At 51.9% G+C, this 19737-nt stretch overlaps 1 protein-coding gene across 3 annotated transcripts in view; it reads right to left on the bottom strand.

Moving 5' to 3' along the window:
• The window catches only part of SLC45A4 (solute carrier family 45 member 4), a 99770-nt gene that overhangs the window by 51572 nt on the left and 28461 nt on the right, over nucleotides 1-19737 (bottom strand). The window contains exon 1 of one of the 3 annotated variants that reach the window (XM_074387219.1): nucleotides 297-19728. The exons of the other annotated variants lie outside the window; for them this stretch is intronic. The gene's annotated coding sequence lies outside the window, so the exon portion shown is untranslated. Of the gene's footprint in view, nucleotides 1-296; nucleotides 19729-19737 lie in introns of those variants that run through there. 3 annotated transcript variants of the gene reach the window in all.

Consider the following 19737-nt stretch of genomic DNA (forward strand, 5'->3'; position numbering starts at 1 on the left):
GACAGGGTCGCCAGTATATTACCTAGGCTGGTATCCAACTTGCAGGCTCAAGTGATCTCCCCTGCCTCGGCCTCCCAAAGCACTGGGATTACAAGTGTGAGCCACTGTGCCCAGCCAAAAAGAAAACTTCATACCCTGCCTGGAGAGTGGAAAAGAAAAATAAAAAGTAGGCAGGGCGCAGTGGCTCATGCCTGTAATCCCAGCACTTTGTGAGGCTGAGGCTGGTGGATCACCTGAGGTCAGGAGTTCTAGACCTGCTTGGGCAACTTCGTCTCTACTAAAAATTCAAAAATTACCCAGGCCTGGTGATGGGTGCCTGTAATCTCAGCTACTTCGGAGGCTGAGGCAGGAGAATTCCTTGAACCTAGGAGGTGGAGGTTGTAGTAAGCCAAGATCGTACAACTGCACTCTAGCCTGGGTGACAGAGTAAGACCCTGTTTAAAAAAAAAAAAAAAAAAAAAAAAAAAAAAAAAAAAAAAAAATGAAAAGTAGGGCACTGGGTGGAATGAGGATAACATGATTCTCTGTCCAGCGGGGAGTCTGAAATCTATCCAAAGGTGCCTGGACTCCTGTGGTGAGCCTGTCAAGGGCAGTGGTCTCAGCCTTTAGGTTATAAAATGAAAGTTATAGACCTTCTCTCCAGAAAAAAAAAGGAAGCATGTGCCAAACTCTGACTATGGTATCTAAGGGTTCGGACACTCCCAACCCACCCACAGCTTTCCTAGGGGCTATGGAACCCTATCACCCCAACCCACGGGTTTCCAGCACCCTGGCTCCAGTGACTGACCCAGCTTGGTGACAAATTCTCCATAAAGCAGAAACAAGCTAACTGGAAATGCTGTCTTGGAAATGTTTTAGGAAATGAGGTCGATCTCCCCAGGTAAGATAAAATTGGGCACGTGAACAGCCCAAGTTCAGAACTTCTAGAGCTGGGTCTCCAGACACTGGGTTCAGTTCAACTGAAGTACTAGAAAGAGGCCCTGAAAACATACTAAATGGTGTTCACAGTTTATGTTGAGGTAGGTCTGCAGGCCAATAGCTTACTGAGAATTATTCTAACAACTGGTTTCAATAAAGATTTCTCACGGCTTTCCACCGATCCAAAGGTGGTCTTGATTAGCTCCTCCTCTCTTTCTCCCCAGGGGGGACCCAAAACCTCGAGGTGCTGTCTTCACTTGGCTCCTCCCTCGTGCAGCCCTGACGGAGAAGGTGGGTCCCCGGCGCATGGGCCCCAGGAGGGAGACGGCTCCACTGGGCCAGAAGTTCCTGCAGGAAGGCCTGCGCTTGGCTCTTCCGTCCGGCTCTTTCCTCCATCTTTCACACCTCAGTGGAAACGCAAATGCCTAATTCCGCAGGAACCAAAGATTCAAGTGGTGCCACTTACGTATTTGCTTCTTACGTCCCCTGGACTTCACTACAATCCCATACAACAGCCCTTGAGAATTCTTTCAAATTTACCAAATGTTCTCTACCATGGAAACATCAAGTCTCCAAACTTCACCTAACTGCAGTATTTTTTCTAAACACTGTGCAATGGAACTATTTCTAGCATATGCAAAGTAAGCAGGATAGCACAAGAAACCACCCAAGTTTAACGAGGACCGACATTCTGCTATTTTCGGCCCGCCCCCACCTTTTCAGAATCCTTTCTAACAGAGCATGTCATGATTTTCCTTGTTTCCAGTCTGTCAATCTTGCACCAGAATAGGGTCAATGACTGTCACTGCTTTCTTCTACCAGTTAAGAGGAGTCCTTCTTATGAGAAGAACGTACATCCAGACACGTCTGCAAAGCCTGAACAGATCAGCTGGGGTTTGGGCAGGAACAAAAGCAATTAGTTTTCTAAGAAATCCTAATGACTTAATTAGAAACATCAGACCCTTCAGTCTGCTCAGTCAGCCCTTTGTCCCTCTGCTGTGTCTTTGGAGACTTGAGCCTGAAGTGAAGCAGTCTCTGTTCCTAGAGTCCCTTCGGTAAGAGCTGAGAGTGGGGCCATAAACGGCTGTAACAAGTCATGTATGAATTACTCTAATGTAGCAGTTGCCAACCAGGGGCAATGCTGCACCCTTGAGGGACATGTGGCAATGACTTGACACATCTCTGATTGCGACAACCAGGGGAGGAGGGGACACCACTGGCGTCTTGGAGTGGAGGCCAGGGATACCGCTCAACCACAGCGCACAGAACAGCTCCAGCAGAGAAGGCCCCGGCCCGGAACGTCCACAGCCCACAGGGGAGACACTGTTCTAGGGTTATTATTACTAAACAGAAAAAAGGCTTTCTTTAAACGTGCTTCAACCCTTGATCAGTACATTCTGAATCAATCAACTAGACAGACACTGAAAGCCTTCTCTGCAAAGCTGGATGAGGGACATTTCAGGCACAGACAGTCTCTGTGGCACAGTCTCTTTTTTTCTTTTTCAACAATCCTTTAAAAACACAACATTCTTAGCTTGCTGGTCATTCTTTTAATCCCGACTCTGAGCAGGATCTGGCCCCCAGGTCACAGTTGGCTGCTCTCCAGCCTGCCCTAGGGTCAGGAAGTCGCTGAATCTCTCTGATTAACAGGAAAGCAGGCCGAGGTGGGGACCCACTCAGCTCCTGCACTCTCCCAGCCTCTTTCTGCGCCGTGCCACTTCAACTGTCCAGTCCTGACTTAAAGCGACAGGCTCACACGTGCCGAGATGACCCGAGGTCAGGAGTGTAGGCAGCAATCTGCAGGCCATGCCTTTCCCGGGCAGCTCAGGTGTGCCCCAGCCAGTGGTATTTCTCAGCACCATGTTTGCAAAGAGCAGGCTGGGTAAGAATCACTGATGAGCCATACAGAAAAGCCCCAGGCAACCATCGCTGCCTCCCCCTCACAGTGTAGACTCCAGTCACGGGGCCTCAGGGACGGCTACCAAAAGGTCTTAGGAATCAGCTAAAGATTCATTTGGCCTGGACGGTCAGATCCATCTCTACAGAAACTTTTTTCAAAGATTAGCATGGTGGTGCACACCTGTAATCCCAGCTACCCCAGAGGCTGAGGCAGGAGGATTGCTTGAGCCCAGGAGTTGAAGACAAGCCTGGGCAACACAGCAAGACCCCATCTCTATACATTTTGTTTTTAATTAGGTAGATGTGATGGCATGTGCCTGTAGTCCCATCTACTCAGGAGGCTGAGGCAGGAGGATAGTTTGAGCCCAGGAGTTCAAGGCTGCAGGAAGCTACAATTATGCGATTGCATTCCAGCCTGCCACACACAGTGAGACCTTGTGTCTAATTTTGTGTGTGTGTGTGTGTGTGTGTGGTTTTTTTAACAGATTCTAAAACAGGAAGTCTTTTTACCTGGGAACAGCTGAGGATTTCACAAAACTAAACCCTCAGGGGGCAAAGGACCTGTGTCCTCCATAACAGAGTCACAAGTCCACAGAAGGACAGAGTGGTGCGGGAAGGTTCCCTCGAAATGGAAGGTCAGCTACCCCACTGGAGTTCCTCTGAAATGCTGGGGCTTCCCTCCCAGCCTTCTAAGAACTAGTGTAAAACTGACCTTCCAAAGAGAAGATGAAAAGGAGGGAGATGCAGCTATGGAAAAGTAGTCCAGCCCACACCCCCAGCGTCCACATGGCTGCAGTCAGGGCGAGCCGCCAGACACGGCTGCTCAGCAGGCTGAGGGGCCAGCAAGACAGCTTCATGCCTCGGGACACTGTTGACCCAGCCTGCAGCGACGGCGCTGCACGTTCAGCCGTGTACACAGGCCCCCGTCAGGGCCCCTGGCTCCAGAACCCTGCCTGGGCAGTGCTGCTGTCGGTCGAGGGACCACCCTTTGGAGCAGGCTGTCTCCCTGCTGGCCCTCACCCTTCCTTCTCTCCCACCTTCAGTTCAACCACCCTGTTTTTGGAGACTCTTCTCAGGGCTCACTGGACCCCTTTAGAATGGGTGATCCCCACTTTGTACAAAGGATGACAGCTACTGGTGGGTGGCATGAGAGAAGCCCCCTCAAGAGACCCCGTCCTCCTCTTTCATCTGTCCCCAGATCTCCCAGCACCGGTCCCCAATGGGCGATGTCCGTGCTTCCCTAACCTGGGCCCTCCCTTCCACACGCACTGTTTCCAGCCACACGCAAGAGCCTGATGAGTGTTACATGAACGAATGAACTGACAGAATGAGGATGACCGGCCGGTAAGTACTATGGGGTGTCTGGACTGGAAAACCATTCCGCAGACCACCAGCTATGCTGAAGTCACACCCAGGCACTGCAGCTGACCAGCCACCGGCTGAGGCCTCCCTGAAGTCCTCATTAAATGGCATGGGCATGGCATGGTGTCACTGGTTACGCAAGTCGCCTGGGTGTTAACACAGCTAGTTTCCCTTCCTCCAGCAGGACAGAGGCAGTGGCACAGTACACAGATTTTACACAGGTGACTTCACTGGCATCTATATTGATGAAAACAAGTATCTTTAGACAGCTTGAGTTTGTTTAAAGTAGCAGTTAGTACGTGCAAAAATCTACCAAATGTCTCATACCTTCATGAACTTATCCAAAGAATGTTACCAACCCAGGGTGTTCACACCAGTGCGAGCTTCCGAGCTTCCAAGAGCAGGTGAAGTTCAGGCAGCTGCCAGACAGTAATCTCAAGAGGGCAAAATTAACTACTACAACAAATCAACACGTTAACCAACCTTAATTTTCTCAAAGATACGCACCCATCGGACTAAGCTGCTTCTAAAGGTGAGTGTCTTGAAGACGACACCCAACAGTTCGCAGCAGGATACCACCTAGGGCAGCTGCTGCTTCCAAAAATTCTATTTTTGCAAAGCCCTGGGGATTCTGTAAGCATTTTAGAGAAAGTCACAAAATAATTTAAAAATAAAGTTTACGTGTTATACTTAGAAAATCAGGGGTCGTATCACCTTGTCAAGGAGTGGCTATGAGCACTGAAAGATCTCGAGGGTGGAACTGCAGGGGACAGCAGACAGGGACAATCGTGCTGACCCGGCCCCAGCATGGGCTGCTCTGAAAGGAGAGCCGGGGCCTCTGGGTTGCTGCGGGAAGAACCAGCGTGAGTATTTCTCCGGTTAACAGGCCAAGGCTGAAGAATAGGTTCCTGGGTCCGTGGCCCATGGGAAATGCACCAGCACATTCTGACAGGTTTAACAACACAAGAGCACGTCCTGGTCAGGAATCCATCTAACAGGCTACTGAGTGTTCAACCCAGATGACAGCTCCTGCTGCAAAGCTACGTGGGTCCACGCGAGGACTCGGGTCCATACGCTCGAGTGTGGGGTGAGCTAGGAGCGGCTCTGCGTCTCCCAGTGGCCCTGTGGGTGCTGCAGTGTGATGCACCTGCGAGCCCACCGCCGGCACTCTGAGACTGCTCTTTCACACACTGCCAGTGTCGACGTGCACGTGTCTCTGTTTCTCAAGGCTGTGATCTGTCCCACCCGTGTGCCCGTCTACCAACTGCAGGAAGCAGAGAGGCTGTCGGGGCATCCGGACCTCCGCTGGGGGCGTCCTGCTTGTTGCTGCTGCTTCTCCATCAGTGCTGTCCTAATAATTCCTCCATGTTTATTTCTAAGAACTTGATGAGCGCATGAACTGTATGAACTTCAAGAACAGACTGATTCACTCTGAAAAAAAGTCTTTGTTGGCATTTTTATTGAGAATCCCTTAATGTTATAAACTAGCCTGGGGGGAGCCGATAATCTCAGGCTGCTGAGTCACTCTCTCCAAGAACAGCAGCGCTCCCACATCTGTCCCAGTCCACCCCCGGCGCCTCTGGGGAGAGCTTAAACGCAGCCCTTCCATGGTCTTCCACATGAGGTTTCTAATTAACCTCTGTCATGGTCGCTGCAAATGGGGTTCCTCTGCCCTGATGCTTTCTAACTGGTTAGATACATGACGGCTGCTGGTAAGTGTTGTTTGTGAAGTCAGGTATAACTGACATGCAGTGAGAATCTATCACTCAGACAGTTTCAACAAATTCCTATCAAGACAGAACACGTCTATCACGCTGGAAAGGCTCCTATGTCCCTTCCCATGTGATTAAGGCTATTCACTCTTCTATTTTGACTTTATAATTTCATTCTTTGGTTGTCCGAGCGAGAATGGACAAAAAGAATATAACCAAATTAACAAGTCTACCAACCATGACCAAAATATGGAGAGCCCACAACTTAAAGGTGGAGTGTATTTCCAAAGTTTACGGACACATGTTTGGATGTGATTGCCCATTTCCCCAAAGACAGCAGTGGACGCTGCTTGGCCCTCTCGTCCTCCTCACCCACAGCCCTTGCTGGGACTGGAACAAGCCCACGTGCTGCACGTTTCCTGGACACGAAGTCTCTTTGAGACAGTTTGAAATCCTTCCCTTCATGCTCCCCGCCCCCCACCAGTCACTCCATCTCTAGGGCCTCACAAGAAATGAAAGCAGCTCTGAGAAGAGAAGGGAGGAGTGTGAGTGTGCAGGGGCTGGGTGCCTGTGTGGGGCGTGTTCTCACACTAAGCAGGGGGCAATCAGATACCATAAAACCAGTCGGACGCCCAGCAAACTATACATGGGAGGTCACCTTCTTAGAGCAAGCAAATTGCTTTCTTTCAGGAAGTTATTTTATGTAAGCACTGGAGCATTATCTGAAAACATGAAAATGTTTCTTCTCTAGTAGAGTTGAAAATGCCCTGAAGCATGACGTCACACTGAACCCATTTAAGGGCGCTCTCGCTCCTCCTTCCCCCAAGCACAGGCAACCCTATATCCCTGAAAGCCACCTCCTCCTCATCTGTTTTAAATGTGGAGGAGCTCAAAAGTTAACTTGTGACCTGTTCTAGTATCTTACATTCAGAAGAACAGTGAAACTTTTCAGGCAGATTTTCCCTAGCATAGAAAAAAAGCTTTCCCTTTGGAACCTGTTCCAGAGATTGTCAGAGCATTCAGTGACAACAATTTTGTTATGATTCCCAGATGCACTCAGACAAGTGAAACTACAATTGTTCCCAATCAACAACTTCCTCTATTGTCCTGTTTCTAATTTAAGGGTAACTGATGCCAAAACACATGACTTCCTACAATTTGCTGAGTGGAAAAGCTGGCTGTAAACTTAAATTTCATCAAAAGGTAAATGGAGAGTTATTGCTGACAGACACCCCACGCCTGGGTTAAAGTTTCAGATCTACAGCACAGTCCCAACCTCCAACAGTGATGGGAGAAATTCTGTGAGCCACACTTCCTGGAAAGTGGTCTCGCGAGCCCTGACGACACGTCTGCACAGTGACCATAAACGTGGGCTGTCCCTTCACAGCCCCTACACATGAAGCACATGTCCACGCGTGCACGGGCCTGACACTGGGCTGCAGTTACTGCCTCTGGGCAGCACATGTTGATGAGGGAACGGCTGCGTGTTTTTCTGCACCCACCACCTAGGAACAGGCAAAGTAGGGGCACCCACCGTCAGACAAACCCACTACCACCGTCAGCCTCAGACAGTCCCGTTCAATCTTTACCAATGCAGTTCTCCCAGTCACGGCCGACACACGTCTTCCTGCCTCTCCAGATGACCACAGCGAGGAACCCTAACAGAGGCACTGGCAATTCTGTTTCTAAGACTATTTCCTGAAAAGCTCGTATGAAATCCCACTGATTTCCAACATGAAACCTATGTGTGTCAAGAGAATAAGAAAACAAGCCATGAACAGAGTGAAAATGTTTGCAAAAGATGTATCTGATAAGAGATTGGCAACCAAAATGCACAGAGCTCTTCAGACTCGACGAAAAGAAAATGAGTACTTCCACAAGTTCCTCCACTCATATTCAGTGCGTGCCTGGCTGGGCGGGAAGCGTGCGGCATTCAGACTGGCACATGCTGGAAGCAGTGTGTTCCGGAAGGGTGTACATTTCCAAAACGAACCTAACAAGAGGCCCCAGATGCTGAAGTGCCTTATTTCCACAAATGTCCGCCATCGCTATACAATTAAGACACTGGAATGGGCTGGGCGCAGTGGCTGCCACCTGCAATCCCAGCACTTAGGGAGGCCCAGGCTGGTGGATCACTTGAGGTCAGGAGTCCGAGACCAGCCTTACCAACATGGAGAGACGCTGTCTCTACTAAAACTACAAAAAATTAGCCAAGCTTGGTGGCGCATGCCTGTAATCCCAGCTACTTGGGAGGCTGAGGCAGGAGAATCACTTGAACCCAGGAGGCAGAGGTTGCAGTGAGCTGATATCATGCCATTGCACTCCAGCCTGGGCAACAAGAGAGAAACTCCATCTCAGGGGGGGAAAGAAAGATACTGGAATGAAGGAAATGAAGGATTACTTTTGTAACAATTTGCGGTACCCTGGGGCCTGGCAAGCTGTCTTGAGCTATACTGCGCTCACAGCAGACACTCAGTCCAGCAACATGACCCAGGAAGAGGCGGTAGGACGGGGTGGGTGGGCTCGAACTGCGGGGGCCGGCAGGACGGGGTGGGTAGCCTGCAACAGCCAGATGGTTGTGCAGGTAAGGCAACCGCTGCATTCACCATGAACCAGGAGACTTCCGTGCCATCTCCATTGCCCTCCTCGGACTCTGCCTTCCCTCGGCCTCGGCAGTTTTGCTGCTGTCACTTCAGGAATGATGCCATGGCAGCAGCTCCGGGAAGCCTGCAGACCACCTGCTGCCCACCGTGTCCCGTGGGGCCTGCACGGCTACACAGTGCGACCGTTCAGGCTCCTGTGCTGAAGTGGAGATGCTGAGAGGGAAGCTCACAGCGAGCATGCGGCTGTGCACACGTGGGCGTGCCGAGGTCACAGGAAGCTCTGTGTGGGCAAGACTCCTGACTACCCGACGACGCTGGACAATGCCAGGGGAGTTGCATTTCTGAGGCAATGCAGTAGCTTTACAGTGTGTGTGAGATGGATTCCCATTATAGAAAGTACGATGTATATAATGCGTTGGATTTTTGAGGCTTAAAGAGTAGGGTGTGCTCAATTTCAAAGCAGAGAGCTGGAGGAGCAAGAGCCAGTAAACGATTTTTCACTATGTGGGGAGAAGATGGGCAAAAGGTCTGGACACCTCACCGAAGACGAAAGACGGATGGCAAATACGCAAAGACGTTCCACACCTCTGAGGTCCTCAAGGGGCTGCAGCTGCGGTGCCACCACACGCCTATCAGAATGGCCAAAGCTCAGAGCACCGACAACACCAAAAGCAGGCGAGGATATGGGGCGGCGGGAACACACGTTCATTGCAAGCAGAAATGGGAAATGCGGCAGCTACCTCGAGGGACGGTGTGCCCACTCTTCACAAACCAAACATACTCTCAACCATGCCATCTAGCAACCAAATTCCTTGGTATTTACCAAACAGAGTTGAGAACTTAGGTCTACACAAAAGCCTGGGCTCAGATAGCCACTTTCTTCATCATCACCAACACTTGGAAGCAACCAAGGCGTCTTTCCGTAGGTGACTGAATAAACCATGGAACATCCAGATGATGGAACGTCATTCACCATGAAACGGAAATGAGCGCTAACGCCAGGCATGAAAAGGTACGCGGGCACCTTACACACGTATTTCTAAGTGAAAGCAGCTGCTTTGAAATGGCTCCAAACTGAGTAAGTGCGATTCCAACTATAGGACTTTCTGGAAGAGGCAAAATTAGGTTAACAGTACAAGCAGCAGCAGTCACCAGGGGCTGGGGAGGAAGAGAGGCTGAGGAGGGTGTCAGGGCAGTGGAATTACTCTGTATGGCACTCTAATGGCAGACGCATGCCACCATGCATTTGCCAACCCACTGGAGCTACGGCGCCCAGAGTGGAGACCCTGACCTGACCTCTGCACTCGGGTGTCAGACGTGCCACTGCAAGTTCATCCACCGTAATCAACATCCCACTCTGGCCGGTGATATGGACACTGGGGGAGGCTGGGAGTGGGGACAGGCCACACGGGAAATCTCTGTATTTTCCTCTCAATTTTGTTGTGAACCTAAAACTGCTCTAGAAGATAAAGTTTGTTGATTTTCAATGTGTCCTTATATTTACATAAATAAATAAGACAATTAAAAACTCCTGACAATCTCTGGTTGTCCAGTGGTTAGGAAGAAACCGAAACTTCATGAGAAGGGAATTAAGAGGCATCCAGGCTGAACACCACATACCTGGGGAAGCTTTCTGTGCTACCTGCTCATACCTGAAAGTGCCCAATTGTGGAGGCACCCATCTCCAGGTATGCTATGTGCCCCCTGCACAAACCCAGGTTGGCTGCCTCTGATCATACAATGTGCCTCTAGTCCAAGACATGTGGGCTGAAGAAATACAAAGTTAACAGCAGTTTCAAGGAGGCACATAACGTCCCGGCATCCTCTAAACACTCAGCGCCTCATGGGGATCAGTGTCGAGGGGCTTCCCTAACTGCAGCTCTAGGGCTCCACCCCAGACCCACTGGATCAGAGGCCAGGAGTCTATACTGCAGCCACTGCCAAGTACATGCTGCGGAGAGGACGCCACGAGCCCTGCTTCAGCTGACAGTTCCAGGCTGTGCTGCCACCCTGGCGGGGTGACTACTGTGTCCCTGCTTTCACCCTCAGAGTGTCCCTTTAGAATGACACCTCAGCACTCTAGAGATAAATGATCAAAAGCTTCACTGTGTTTTAAATCTTCTGATAACCGTTTGTTCGTTTTGTGACGCAAGTCAGGGCACTCAGAACCCGAAAAGGATGCACAACAGACCACACATCCCTTTTCTGCTCTTCTTTCCATCAGAGCTTGCTGTGAACCTGGAGCGGCAGAATGGAGTGGGCAGAAGCCAGCTCTGTGTGGACGTGTGTGTGTGTGTGTGCGTGTGTGTGTGTGAATGTCTGCCTATGTGTCTGTGTCTGTGTCTGTGTGTGTCTGAGTATCAATATCTGCCTAACTGTCTCTGTGTGTGGGTGTGTCTGTGCGGGGGTTTGTTTGTGTCTGTGTGTTGATATCTGCCTGTATGTCTGTTTCGGTGTGTGTGTGTGTGTGTGGTGTGTCTGTATGTGAGGGTGTGTGTGGGTGTCTGTGTGTTGATGTCTACCTGTGTGTTTATGTGAGTGTGGGTGTGTGTGTCTGGTGTATCTGTGTGTGTGGGGTGTGTGGGTGTGTCTATATGTGAGGGTGTGTGAGTGTGTCTGTGTGTGGGGGGGTGGGTGTCTGCGTGTTGATGTCTGCCTATGTGTCTGTGTGAGTGTGTGTCTGTGTATGTATGGGGGTGTGTGTGGAGGGTATGGGGGTGTCTGTGTGTTGATGCCTGTGTGCCTGTGTGGGTGTGTGTGGGGGGAAGAGGAGGGTGTGTCTGTGTGTGTGGGGGGGGGTGTTAGGATGTGTACTGATATCAGCCTATGTGTCTCTGTGTGTGTGTGGTATGTGTGTGTGTAGGGGGTGTTGGAGTATGTGTGGGGGTGTTGGGGTGTCTGTATGTGTGATGTGTGTGGTGTGACTGTGTGTGGGGGGTGTTGGGGTGTCTTGGTGTGTGGTGTGTCTGTGTGTGGGGGGTATTGGAGTGTCTGTGTAGTGTGTGTGGGTGTTGGGGTGTCTGTGGGTGTGTGGGGGTATGTGCGGTGTGTCTTGTGTATGTGGCAGTGTTGGGGTGTCAGTGTGTGTGTGGGTGTGGTGTGTCTGTGTGGGGGGGTGTTGGGGTGTGTGTGTGGGTGTGTGGTGTGTCTGTGTGTATGTGGGGGGTGTTGGGGGTGTGTGTGGGGGTGTGTGTTTGTGGTGTGCCTGTATGTGGCAGTGCTGGGGTGTCAGTGTGGGTGTGTGTGGGGGTGTGGTGTGTCTGTGTGTATGTATGTAGGGGGTGTTGGGGTGTCTGTGTGTTGTTTGCCTCTGTGGGGGGGGTATGTGGGTGTCTATGTGTTGATGTCTGCCTGTGTGTGGGTGGGGTATGTAGGTGTCTGTTGATGTCTGCCTGTGTGTGTGGGTGTGTGTGTGGGGGGCGGTATGTGGGTGTCTGTGTGTTGATGTCTGCCCGTGTGTGGGGTGTGTGTGTGTATGGGTGTCTGTGTCCATCTGTGTGTGTGTGTCTGTCTCTATGTCTGTGTGTATGTCTGCATCTGTGTCTGTCTCTGCAAGTCTGTGTCTATACATCTGTATGTATGTGTGTGTAAAACACCCTAAGTATGAAGAAACTGAATTGAGGAAAATATGGAAGGGCCCTCGGGAGTGAGTGGACAGTGTGGCCACCATGTCTCTATGGCTGGTATCCCCACAGCAGAGGCAGCCCAGCAAGCATGCTCCCAGCATGTCTTCCCCTGCACTTCCCTGCTGATCCTACGAGGCAGCCTGGCCCAAGCCCCGGATAGTGCCCTGGAGTCTTCTCTCACCTCCTCCAGACTCCTGACCTGCCCCTTCTCACGCCTGCTTGCAGACCTTGCCTCCTACCATACAGACCCTGAGGGCACAGAGCACTTAGACCACCTCTGCGTCCAGCACACACCCGGCACAGGCACCCAGATAGTCCTTAAAAGAAATGAATCTCGCGCCGGGCGCGGTGGCTCAAGCCTGTAATCCCAGCACTTTGGGAGGCCGAGGCGGGTGGATCACAAGGTCGAGAGATCGAGACCAACCTGGTCAACATGGTGAAACCCCGTCTCTACTAAAAATACAAAAAATTAGCTGGGCATGGTGGCGCGTGCCTATAATCCCAGCTACTCAGGAGGCTGAGGCAGGAGAATTGCCTGAACCCAGGAGGCGGAGGTTGCGGTGAGCCGAGATCGCGCCATTGCACTCCAGCCTGGGTAACAAGAGCAAAACTCCGTCTCAAAAAAAAAAAAAGAAACGAATCTCTAAATGCTAAAGGCAGAGGGCCAGGCCAACCCATAATTACTCCATTAATAAAGAAAACCAGGGTGCAGTGGCTCACCACTGTAATCCCAGCATTTTGGGAGGCTAACACATGAGGACTGCTTGGGGCCAAGAGTTTAAGACCACCCTGGGCATAATACTGAGACTCCATCTCTACATAAGTACATTAAAAACAAACAAACAAAAAACAGGCTGGGTGCAGTGGCTCATGCCTGTAATCCCAGCACTTTGGGAGGCTGAGGTGGGAGAATTGCCCAAGCTCAGGAGTTCCAGACCCACTTGGGCAACATGGCAAAATCCCATCTCTACAAAATAAAATTAGCCAGGTGTGGTAGCACACACCTGTGGTTCCAGCTACTTGGGAGACTGAGATGGGACAACCACTTGAGGCCAGGAAGTGGAGGCTGCAGTGAGCCGAGATGGCACCACTGCACTCCAGCCTGGGTGACAGTCTCTGCCCGTGTCCCATGCTAGTGTGGCCCAGCAGCCTCATCACAGACCTCCCAGAGACGCTGTGCAAGTTCATCTCCCTTTCTGGGCCTACTTTTCCAGCAGTAACTGTAGATACCAAAGGGCCCTTCCCCCAGCCCGGGGGGCTGCCTGGGCCCCGTGACAACACGTGGACTCCCTCTGGGTCCCCACGGCCCCACCAGCAGCTGGACCAGCTTGTACTTCCCTGTCTAGTCAGCCACGTGCTTGTGTCTACCTAGCCACTGCAAGATCCCAGATCCCAACGGCAGGCAGAGGGCATGGCCTGGCAAGGCAGGGATTCCTAAGGACCTGAAAATGAGCAAATGAAGCATCTTGGTTGCTAATGGCAACCCAGAGTAAAGGACCCACGATGGCACTGTTCCCACAAAGGATCTAACCGACACTGACAACACTGTTCTCATCGTTACTGACGGATGGGCCAGATCTCTCGCAGCCCCCCAGAGCCCAGCACACGGGGTGAGGAAATCCAATGGGAACTGAGCTTACTAGAAGAGCGCCCAGAGACTTCCCAGAGAAGATGACCTTCCTGCTGGTGAAGTCACAGGCCAACTGTAGGATGCTGGGGCAGGACCCCTGCACAGCAGGTTAGAGCATCAGCTCACAGCTCCTGGGCTCTCCTTGCTGGCACCACACTCAATTCTGGAAGCCATTTTTCCATCTGCAAAGGCAAACCTCAGACTTGGCAACAGGTGTGGATCCCACCAGGAACTCCCAGGGCCTGTGGCATAGGACACATGGCTGCTGACTGGCTCAGATGCCCAAGAACCATGTCATTCAGAAAGGCTGCACACAGCTGGACAACGGGGTGCCAGCCCCTACCTCGAGAGGCTGTGTGGGTGGATCAAATGGGAACTGGCAGCAGGCATCAGGGTAATCCCCCTCCTGATCCCCTTCCTGACCCCATTCCAGAAGGGGCCAGGGAAGCTCAGCTCCTCTCCACCAGGCACTGTTCCGTGCCCCGAACAACTGGCTGGGGAGTCACTCTCACTGTCATGTCTGTGTGCATGGGAGTCTACAGTTCACCCGTACTCTTCCTGACACCACCCCACAGGACAGGCACTGAATGTACACACGCACGTGTACACACACACGTGCACGCAACACACAGGCAGGCTGAGCTGCAAGGCTCACCAGTGTCTCTTTCAATTTTCATTTTCATTGATCTTCCTGATCTTAAAGACAGGAAATGCAGTCTCGTTGGTCGCCATGTTCTAATCAGAAAAATTCATTCAGTTTAGAATAATGATTATGCTGCCTGCTGATGCAGGTCAGGACAGTCCCCAAAATACACTAAAGCCAAAATCTGAACAGGAAGTGGTATGTGACGTGTCCAGCTCATGCACTAGCGCTGATCTCGCAGACCGGGCTCTGCCTCCCAGCGCACATAGAACCACCCCTCCCATCCTCTCCTCCACTTCCGTGCCAGTGCACCTCCTGCCTGGGCTACCATGGGAGGGTCGTGACTGGTTTCACGGCTTCCACCCTTGATCCTGAGTGCCCGCTCTCAATACTGTGACCAGAGTGGCCCCTTACAACAGAGTCAGATCAGCCACTCCTCACCTCACAGGGTCCCGCCTGTCTCCCCAAGCCCTTCCAGAGAGCCTGCCAGCCCAGCCTAACCACAGGGCCCTTGCCATGTGGCACCTGCAAGCCTCAGGCCCCCAATCCCTGGCCCCCCATGCCCTCTGCCCCTCAGTGGCTCTGTCCTAGGCACACCGACCAAAGAGCCTCCCCGCCAGCACTGCCTGGAGCCGCAGCCCAGCAGGACCCCAAGCTCTTCCCCTTCCCTCCATGACACCAGACTGAGAGTAAACTCAGCAGTGTATTTTAACTTAAACCGGTGAAGGCTAGTGACAACCTACAGGACAGCAAATGTTTCTTAATACTGGATCCAATCAAAGCATTTATTACTACACTTTCTAACATTTAAGGGCTAAGGCATTAGGATTTGAAATAAAACACCTTTATAAACAGAATCCCTCTTCATCTTCTACTAAAACAAATCATTACTAAATATCAAGAGGAACAAGATGCAGTGTTCGATTCACAGAAAACTCTCCAGAAAAGCTCATTTAGGAGGAAATCACATGAAAACAAGGACACGCTGCCCCCGAAGGAAAGCATTCTCTGCAGCACCGAGCTTCTGGTACAACACATAAAGTTTGCTCATCTCTCTCTTACCAAGCTTGAGTAGGTTTTTGGATTTTTAATTAAGGGGCAATGAAGGGTGTGCCCTTTTTTCCAAACGCTCACGCGCTGACCTGGTGTGAGTGCCAGGGTCCGAAGGACGCTTTGGCTGCCATGGAAACTGTGGCACGCTTCTAGCCTGCGCAGCCCAAAATCTCAGCTGGGAATTCAGGAAAATGAAGCGCCAGTATCGACCTGAAATGCCCGTAAGTCCTAGGATAAACTAGGTCTCCTCTGTATCTCGGTTACTTTAGGAGCAAACCTAGGTATAAGTAAACTCAGCCTGTCACCCGCAGTGTGGGAGAGAGGCAGGTCATATGACCCTGACGACATGCCAGGCGGCTAAATGGAATCAAAACACGGAAGCAGAAGCCCTCACATCATACACATGTAATCAAGAACTGACCTCACAGACAGGGCACAATTTAGGAAAACCACTAATGACCGCCAAGATGGAATTAAACCTTTTCACAGTACTTAACCCACTATTAAGTTTAGGCAGGTTATAAATCAAGTGTACATTAGGCTCACACTGAGTTCTTTAGAAAGGTGTGGATGTAGATTAAAAAAAGTGTTATTTCTGCGTGGTTCACAGAGTCTTCACTTTTTTCGAGACAGAGTCTTGCTCTGTCACCCAGGCTGGCATGCAGTGGCTCAATCACGGCTCACTGCAGCCTCTACCTTCTGGGCTCAGGCAATCCTCCCACCTCAGTCTCTTGGGTGTGCCGCGACACCCAGCTAATTTTTTGAGATGGGGATCTCACTACGCTGCCCAGGCTGGTCTTGAACTGGGCTTAAATAATCCTCCCTCCACAGGCTCCCAAGGTGCTGAGATTATAGGTGTGAGCCACCTGTCCTGGCCAAATTTACTTTTAATTAAAACAAACAATAAATTACCTTTAAAAGCAGATTTTCTGGTTCCCTGTCCAATATCACACCAGATCTGTACACGTGATATGACATTCACTAAGGTCTAGGATGACTTACTGAATCTCAGATGGCCTGGACCGTCCAACAGAGGCTTGCGACGCGAGCAGCTCCTGGAGCTCAGCAGGGAGAGTGAGTGTGAAAAGCCGCCTGTGCGCTGCGGCGCCAGCGGTCCTGCTAGCTGGTACAGAAACACTACAGCAGCCTTCCCCGGTGCAGCATCGGTGTCAAAGTGGCAGGTCCAGAGCCCCGTCCAGGAAAACAGCAGGTTCCTCTCAAGTGTTTTTGGAACCTGGGTGCTATTCATTCCTCCTGGATCCTTGGTGGGGACCTCACTAGGACTCTGCCCCAGTGTCGCCCAAGCCTCTGCACAGCACTGCACTCATGGGTATTCACAGGTCAGCCCTGACTACAAGGCACTGAGCCTACCAGGGAGAAAGGAGTCGACTGCTCTTTTCCCTTCTTTCCAGGCTGGAAGAGACCACAAGACACAGCCCATCACGGGCCCACACGGGCTCGGAAGCTCTACTTCTTGTCTGGGCAGTTTACAATCTCCTCCCTGTCTGAGGCCCAGAAAGCACTGGACTCCCAGGCCAAACGCCTCACGTGGGCTCCTCAGCTGAAGACATCAACGGGCACCTTTCCAACTCATTAATATCCTGGGTGCTGACAGCCCCGAGTCTAAGCACTGCCCTCCAGGATCGGATGGCCGCCTGCAAGCCAGCACAGGACGTCACCTCCAGCAAGCTTCCGGCAGCAAGGGAAGGCAGCCAGAGCCCTTGAGCACCTGCAAGCCAGGCTCTGAAGGGCACCCAGCATGAGGAGCCCACACTGCCTTCTACAGATGAGGGGCCATGCCAGTAATTGGCAATGTAAACCCACACAAGCTGGCCACAGGTGGATGGAAATCGTTTTGCCCGCATCCTGTGACACTGGCAGACTTCATCAGAATCCTCCTCATCTGGGGACACAAGACAGGTCCAGGTCTGGTGAGGACCGGCATGAAAGGACCATCGTGGGCTACCAGTAAGACCAAATTTCAGAAACATCAAGTGATCCCTGTCTGAATATTAAAACCTTGCTAAACGCTGGACAAAGATTCATGAAGCTGACACCTAAGAGTGTTTAAACCTAGGAAAATAATTAAGTCAAGCTACTCGGGACACAATGGAGTCCTCAGATTCGTCAATAAACTGTATTTACTTTACGTAAACTCCAAATGACAGTGCAACCTGAATGCTGACCACAGACGCCACGTGTGCTAAGATAAACACAAGTAACGTATTTTTAGATTTTTCAGATTTTACTCTTAGGTTCACTAAAACGTCAATGCTTTTACTTTTAAACAAAAATCTTTAAATTATTTTAACTTTAAGAAAAAATTGTTTTAAGAGACAAGGTCTCACCATGTGGTCCAAGCTGGAGACAAGGTCTCACCATGTGGTCCAGGCTGGAGAGCAGTGGCACAATCATAGCTCGATGGTGACCTCGAACTCCTGGACTCAAGCAATCCTCCCGCCTCAGCCTCCCAAGCAGCTGGGACTACAGGTGTGTGCCACCATCCATGCCTGGCGTATAATCACTGCTTTTAAATACAGTACACTTCTCATCTGTGCATAGTTCCTGCACCTGCCTCGGCAGCAGCCCTGCCCGACAGCCCCAGCCCCAGCCCCAGCCCCAGTCCCAGCCCCAGCCCCAGGCAGCTGAGCTGAGCTCCCCCAGTGCATGGGGAGCAGGGGCTGAGGCCCCATTCCAGAGATGTGGGTTTCCTCAATGGGATCTCAGTGCAACCCAAACAACTCAGCCAAGCAGGACTCCTTGGCCTGTGAAACCCATGGGGGCACTGGTGGGACAGGGGTGAGCATCTGTGGTGGACGTGGGGTGGGTGGCTGAAGGACAGACAGGCCTCTGCCTCCGGCCGCCAGCAGCTAAATGCCGACCACAGCCCCCAGGAGCAGCACAGGCAAGTGGGTGGCGAAACAGAGGAACCGCTAGTGAGCAGGAAAGTGCAGTCAGCTGACCAGAGAGGAAGCTGAACTCCTTGCTAACATCTCAACAGGGCACAGACAGACCCACAGGGAGCCGGGACTGCTGCAGGGGCTGTCAGACCTACTGGGGGCATCCTCTGCCCTGGGCTCTGTCCCTGCTGTCCCCAGGCACACTTCACTGCCAGAATGCTGGAGGCCAGGGTTCCAGCCTCCAGGGCAGGTCACCTCAGCCCGCTCTGCCCCCCTCAAGGCCAGATCAGCCAGGTCTTAGTCCCTCCCTTGGCCCCCAGGCTGTGGACAGTTTCTCTCCACAGGTTTGGCTGGGCCTGGCTTCCAGCCCTCCCAGCTCCAGCCCTCACCCCACAACGTCCACCCCTGTGACGGCTCCCACATCCTGCGGGACCCACCTCCAGCCTCTGCTGGCTCTTCTCACCTCTCTCCCCCACGCAGCCTAGGAAGGAAGGGCCGATGCTCATGGGAAGCCCTGTGGCCTCAGGGCCCTGGCTCCGTCCCCACCGTGCCAGGCGGCCTTGCCTCGCCTCCCAGCCACCTACTCAGAAGCCCAGGATGGCTGCCAGGTGAAGGAAACGGTTCTGGAGGAGAGCCAGGACGAGGCTGGCTTTACAGAAAAGTAACATGTGCAGGACAGACTCTTGGTTGACTCTGTTTGAAGGAGTACGTTCACTATCGGAGCCATTTTCCTTTACACCTGAAATCCCAGGGACTGCACCTCAACGCCCTCTACCCCCATTCTTAGGCCCGTCACTTGCTCCTTCACACGCGTTGTAAGTCTTTGATGAGGGAGGCCAGCTTTCCCTCTGGAAGGAGGTGCCTTCAGCTGTAAACCGACAGTTCATAAAAAGTTGGGGGCTCCGAGGAGTTGCCAATCATGTGCTGAGAAACACCTGACCACGTCACGTACCCCTCCCCGGCACACACCCCGTGCTGGCCGGCAACAAACAAAACCCGCACAAAGGCGTCCTTAGAAGAACAGCCAAAACAATTCCATCTGCTAACAAAAACTAACCGCAGAATTAAAGGCTGCGAGTGCCAACACAATCTAGCTATTGTGAACAGTGCCTCAGTTTATCAACCTAACAGTAACTCTTTCAAAGATTAATAAAGCTCTCCCCAAGTACTCAGCACTCCAGCATTTTTCAGATACTTTGCAGGATAAATATTAGCTTGGGACTCGCCTACATGAGAAGTGAAAGCTGCCAAGGCAGCAGTTCTAGAGCAAGAACCAGCAGCGGCGGCGGCACGGACCTGGCCCGGGCACTGCTCCCAGCCCTGCCGCGGACAGCTGACTCCCCAGGCGCCTCCTCGCACCCAGCACTGTGCTGCCCCTCGCCCCACGCCAC

Source organism: Saimiri boliviensis, chromosome 15 (assembly GCF_048565385.1).
Source record: "Saimiri boliviensis isolate mSaiBol1 chromosome 15, mSaiBol1.pri, whole genome shotgun sequence".
NCBI lineage: Eukaryota > Metazoa > Chordata > Mammalia > Primates > Cebidae > Saimiri > Saimiri boliviensis.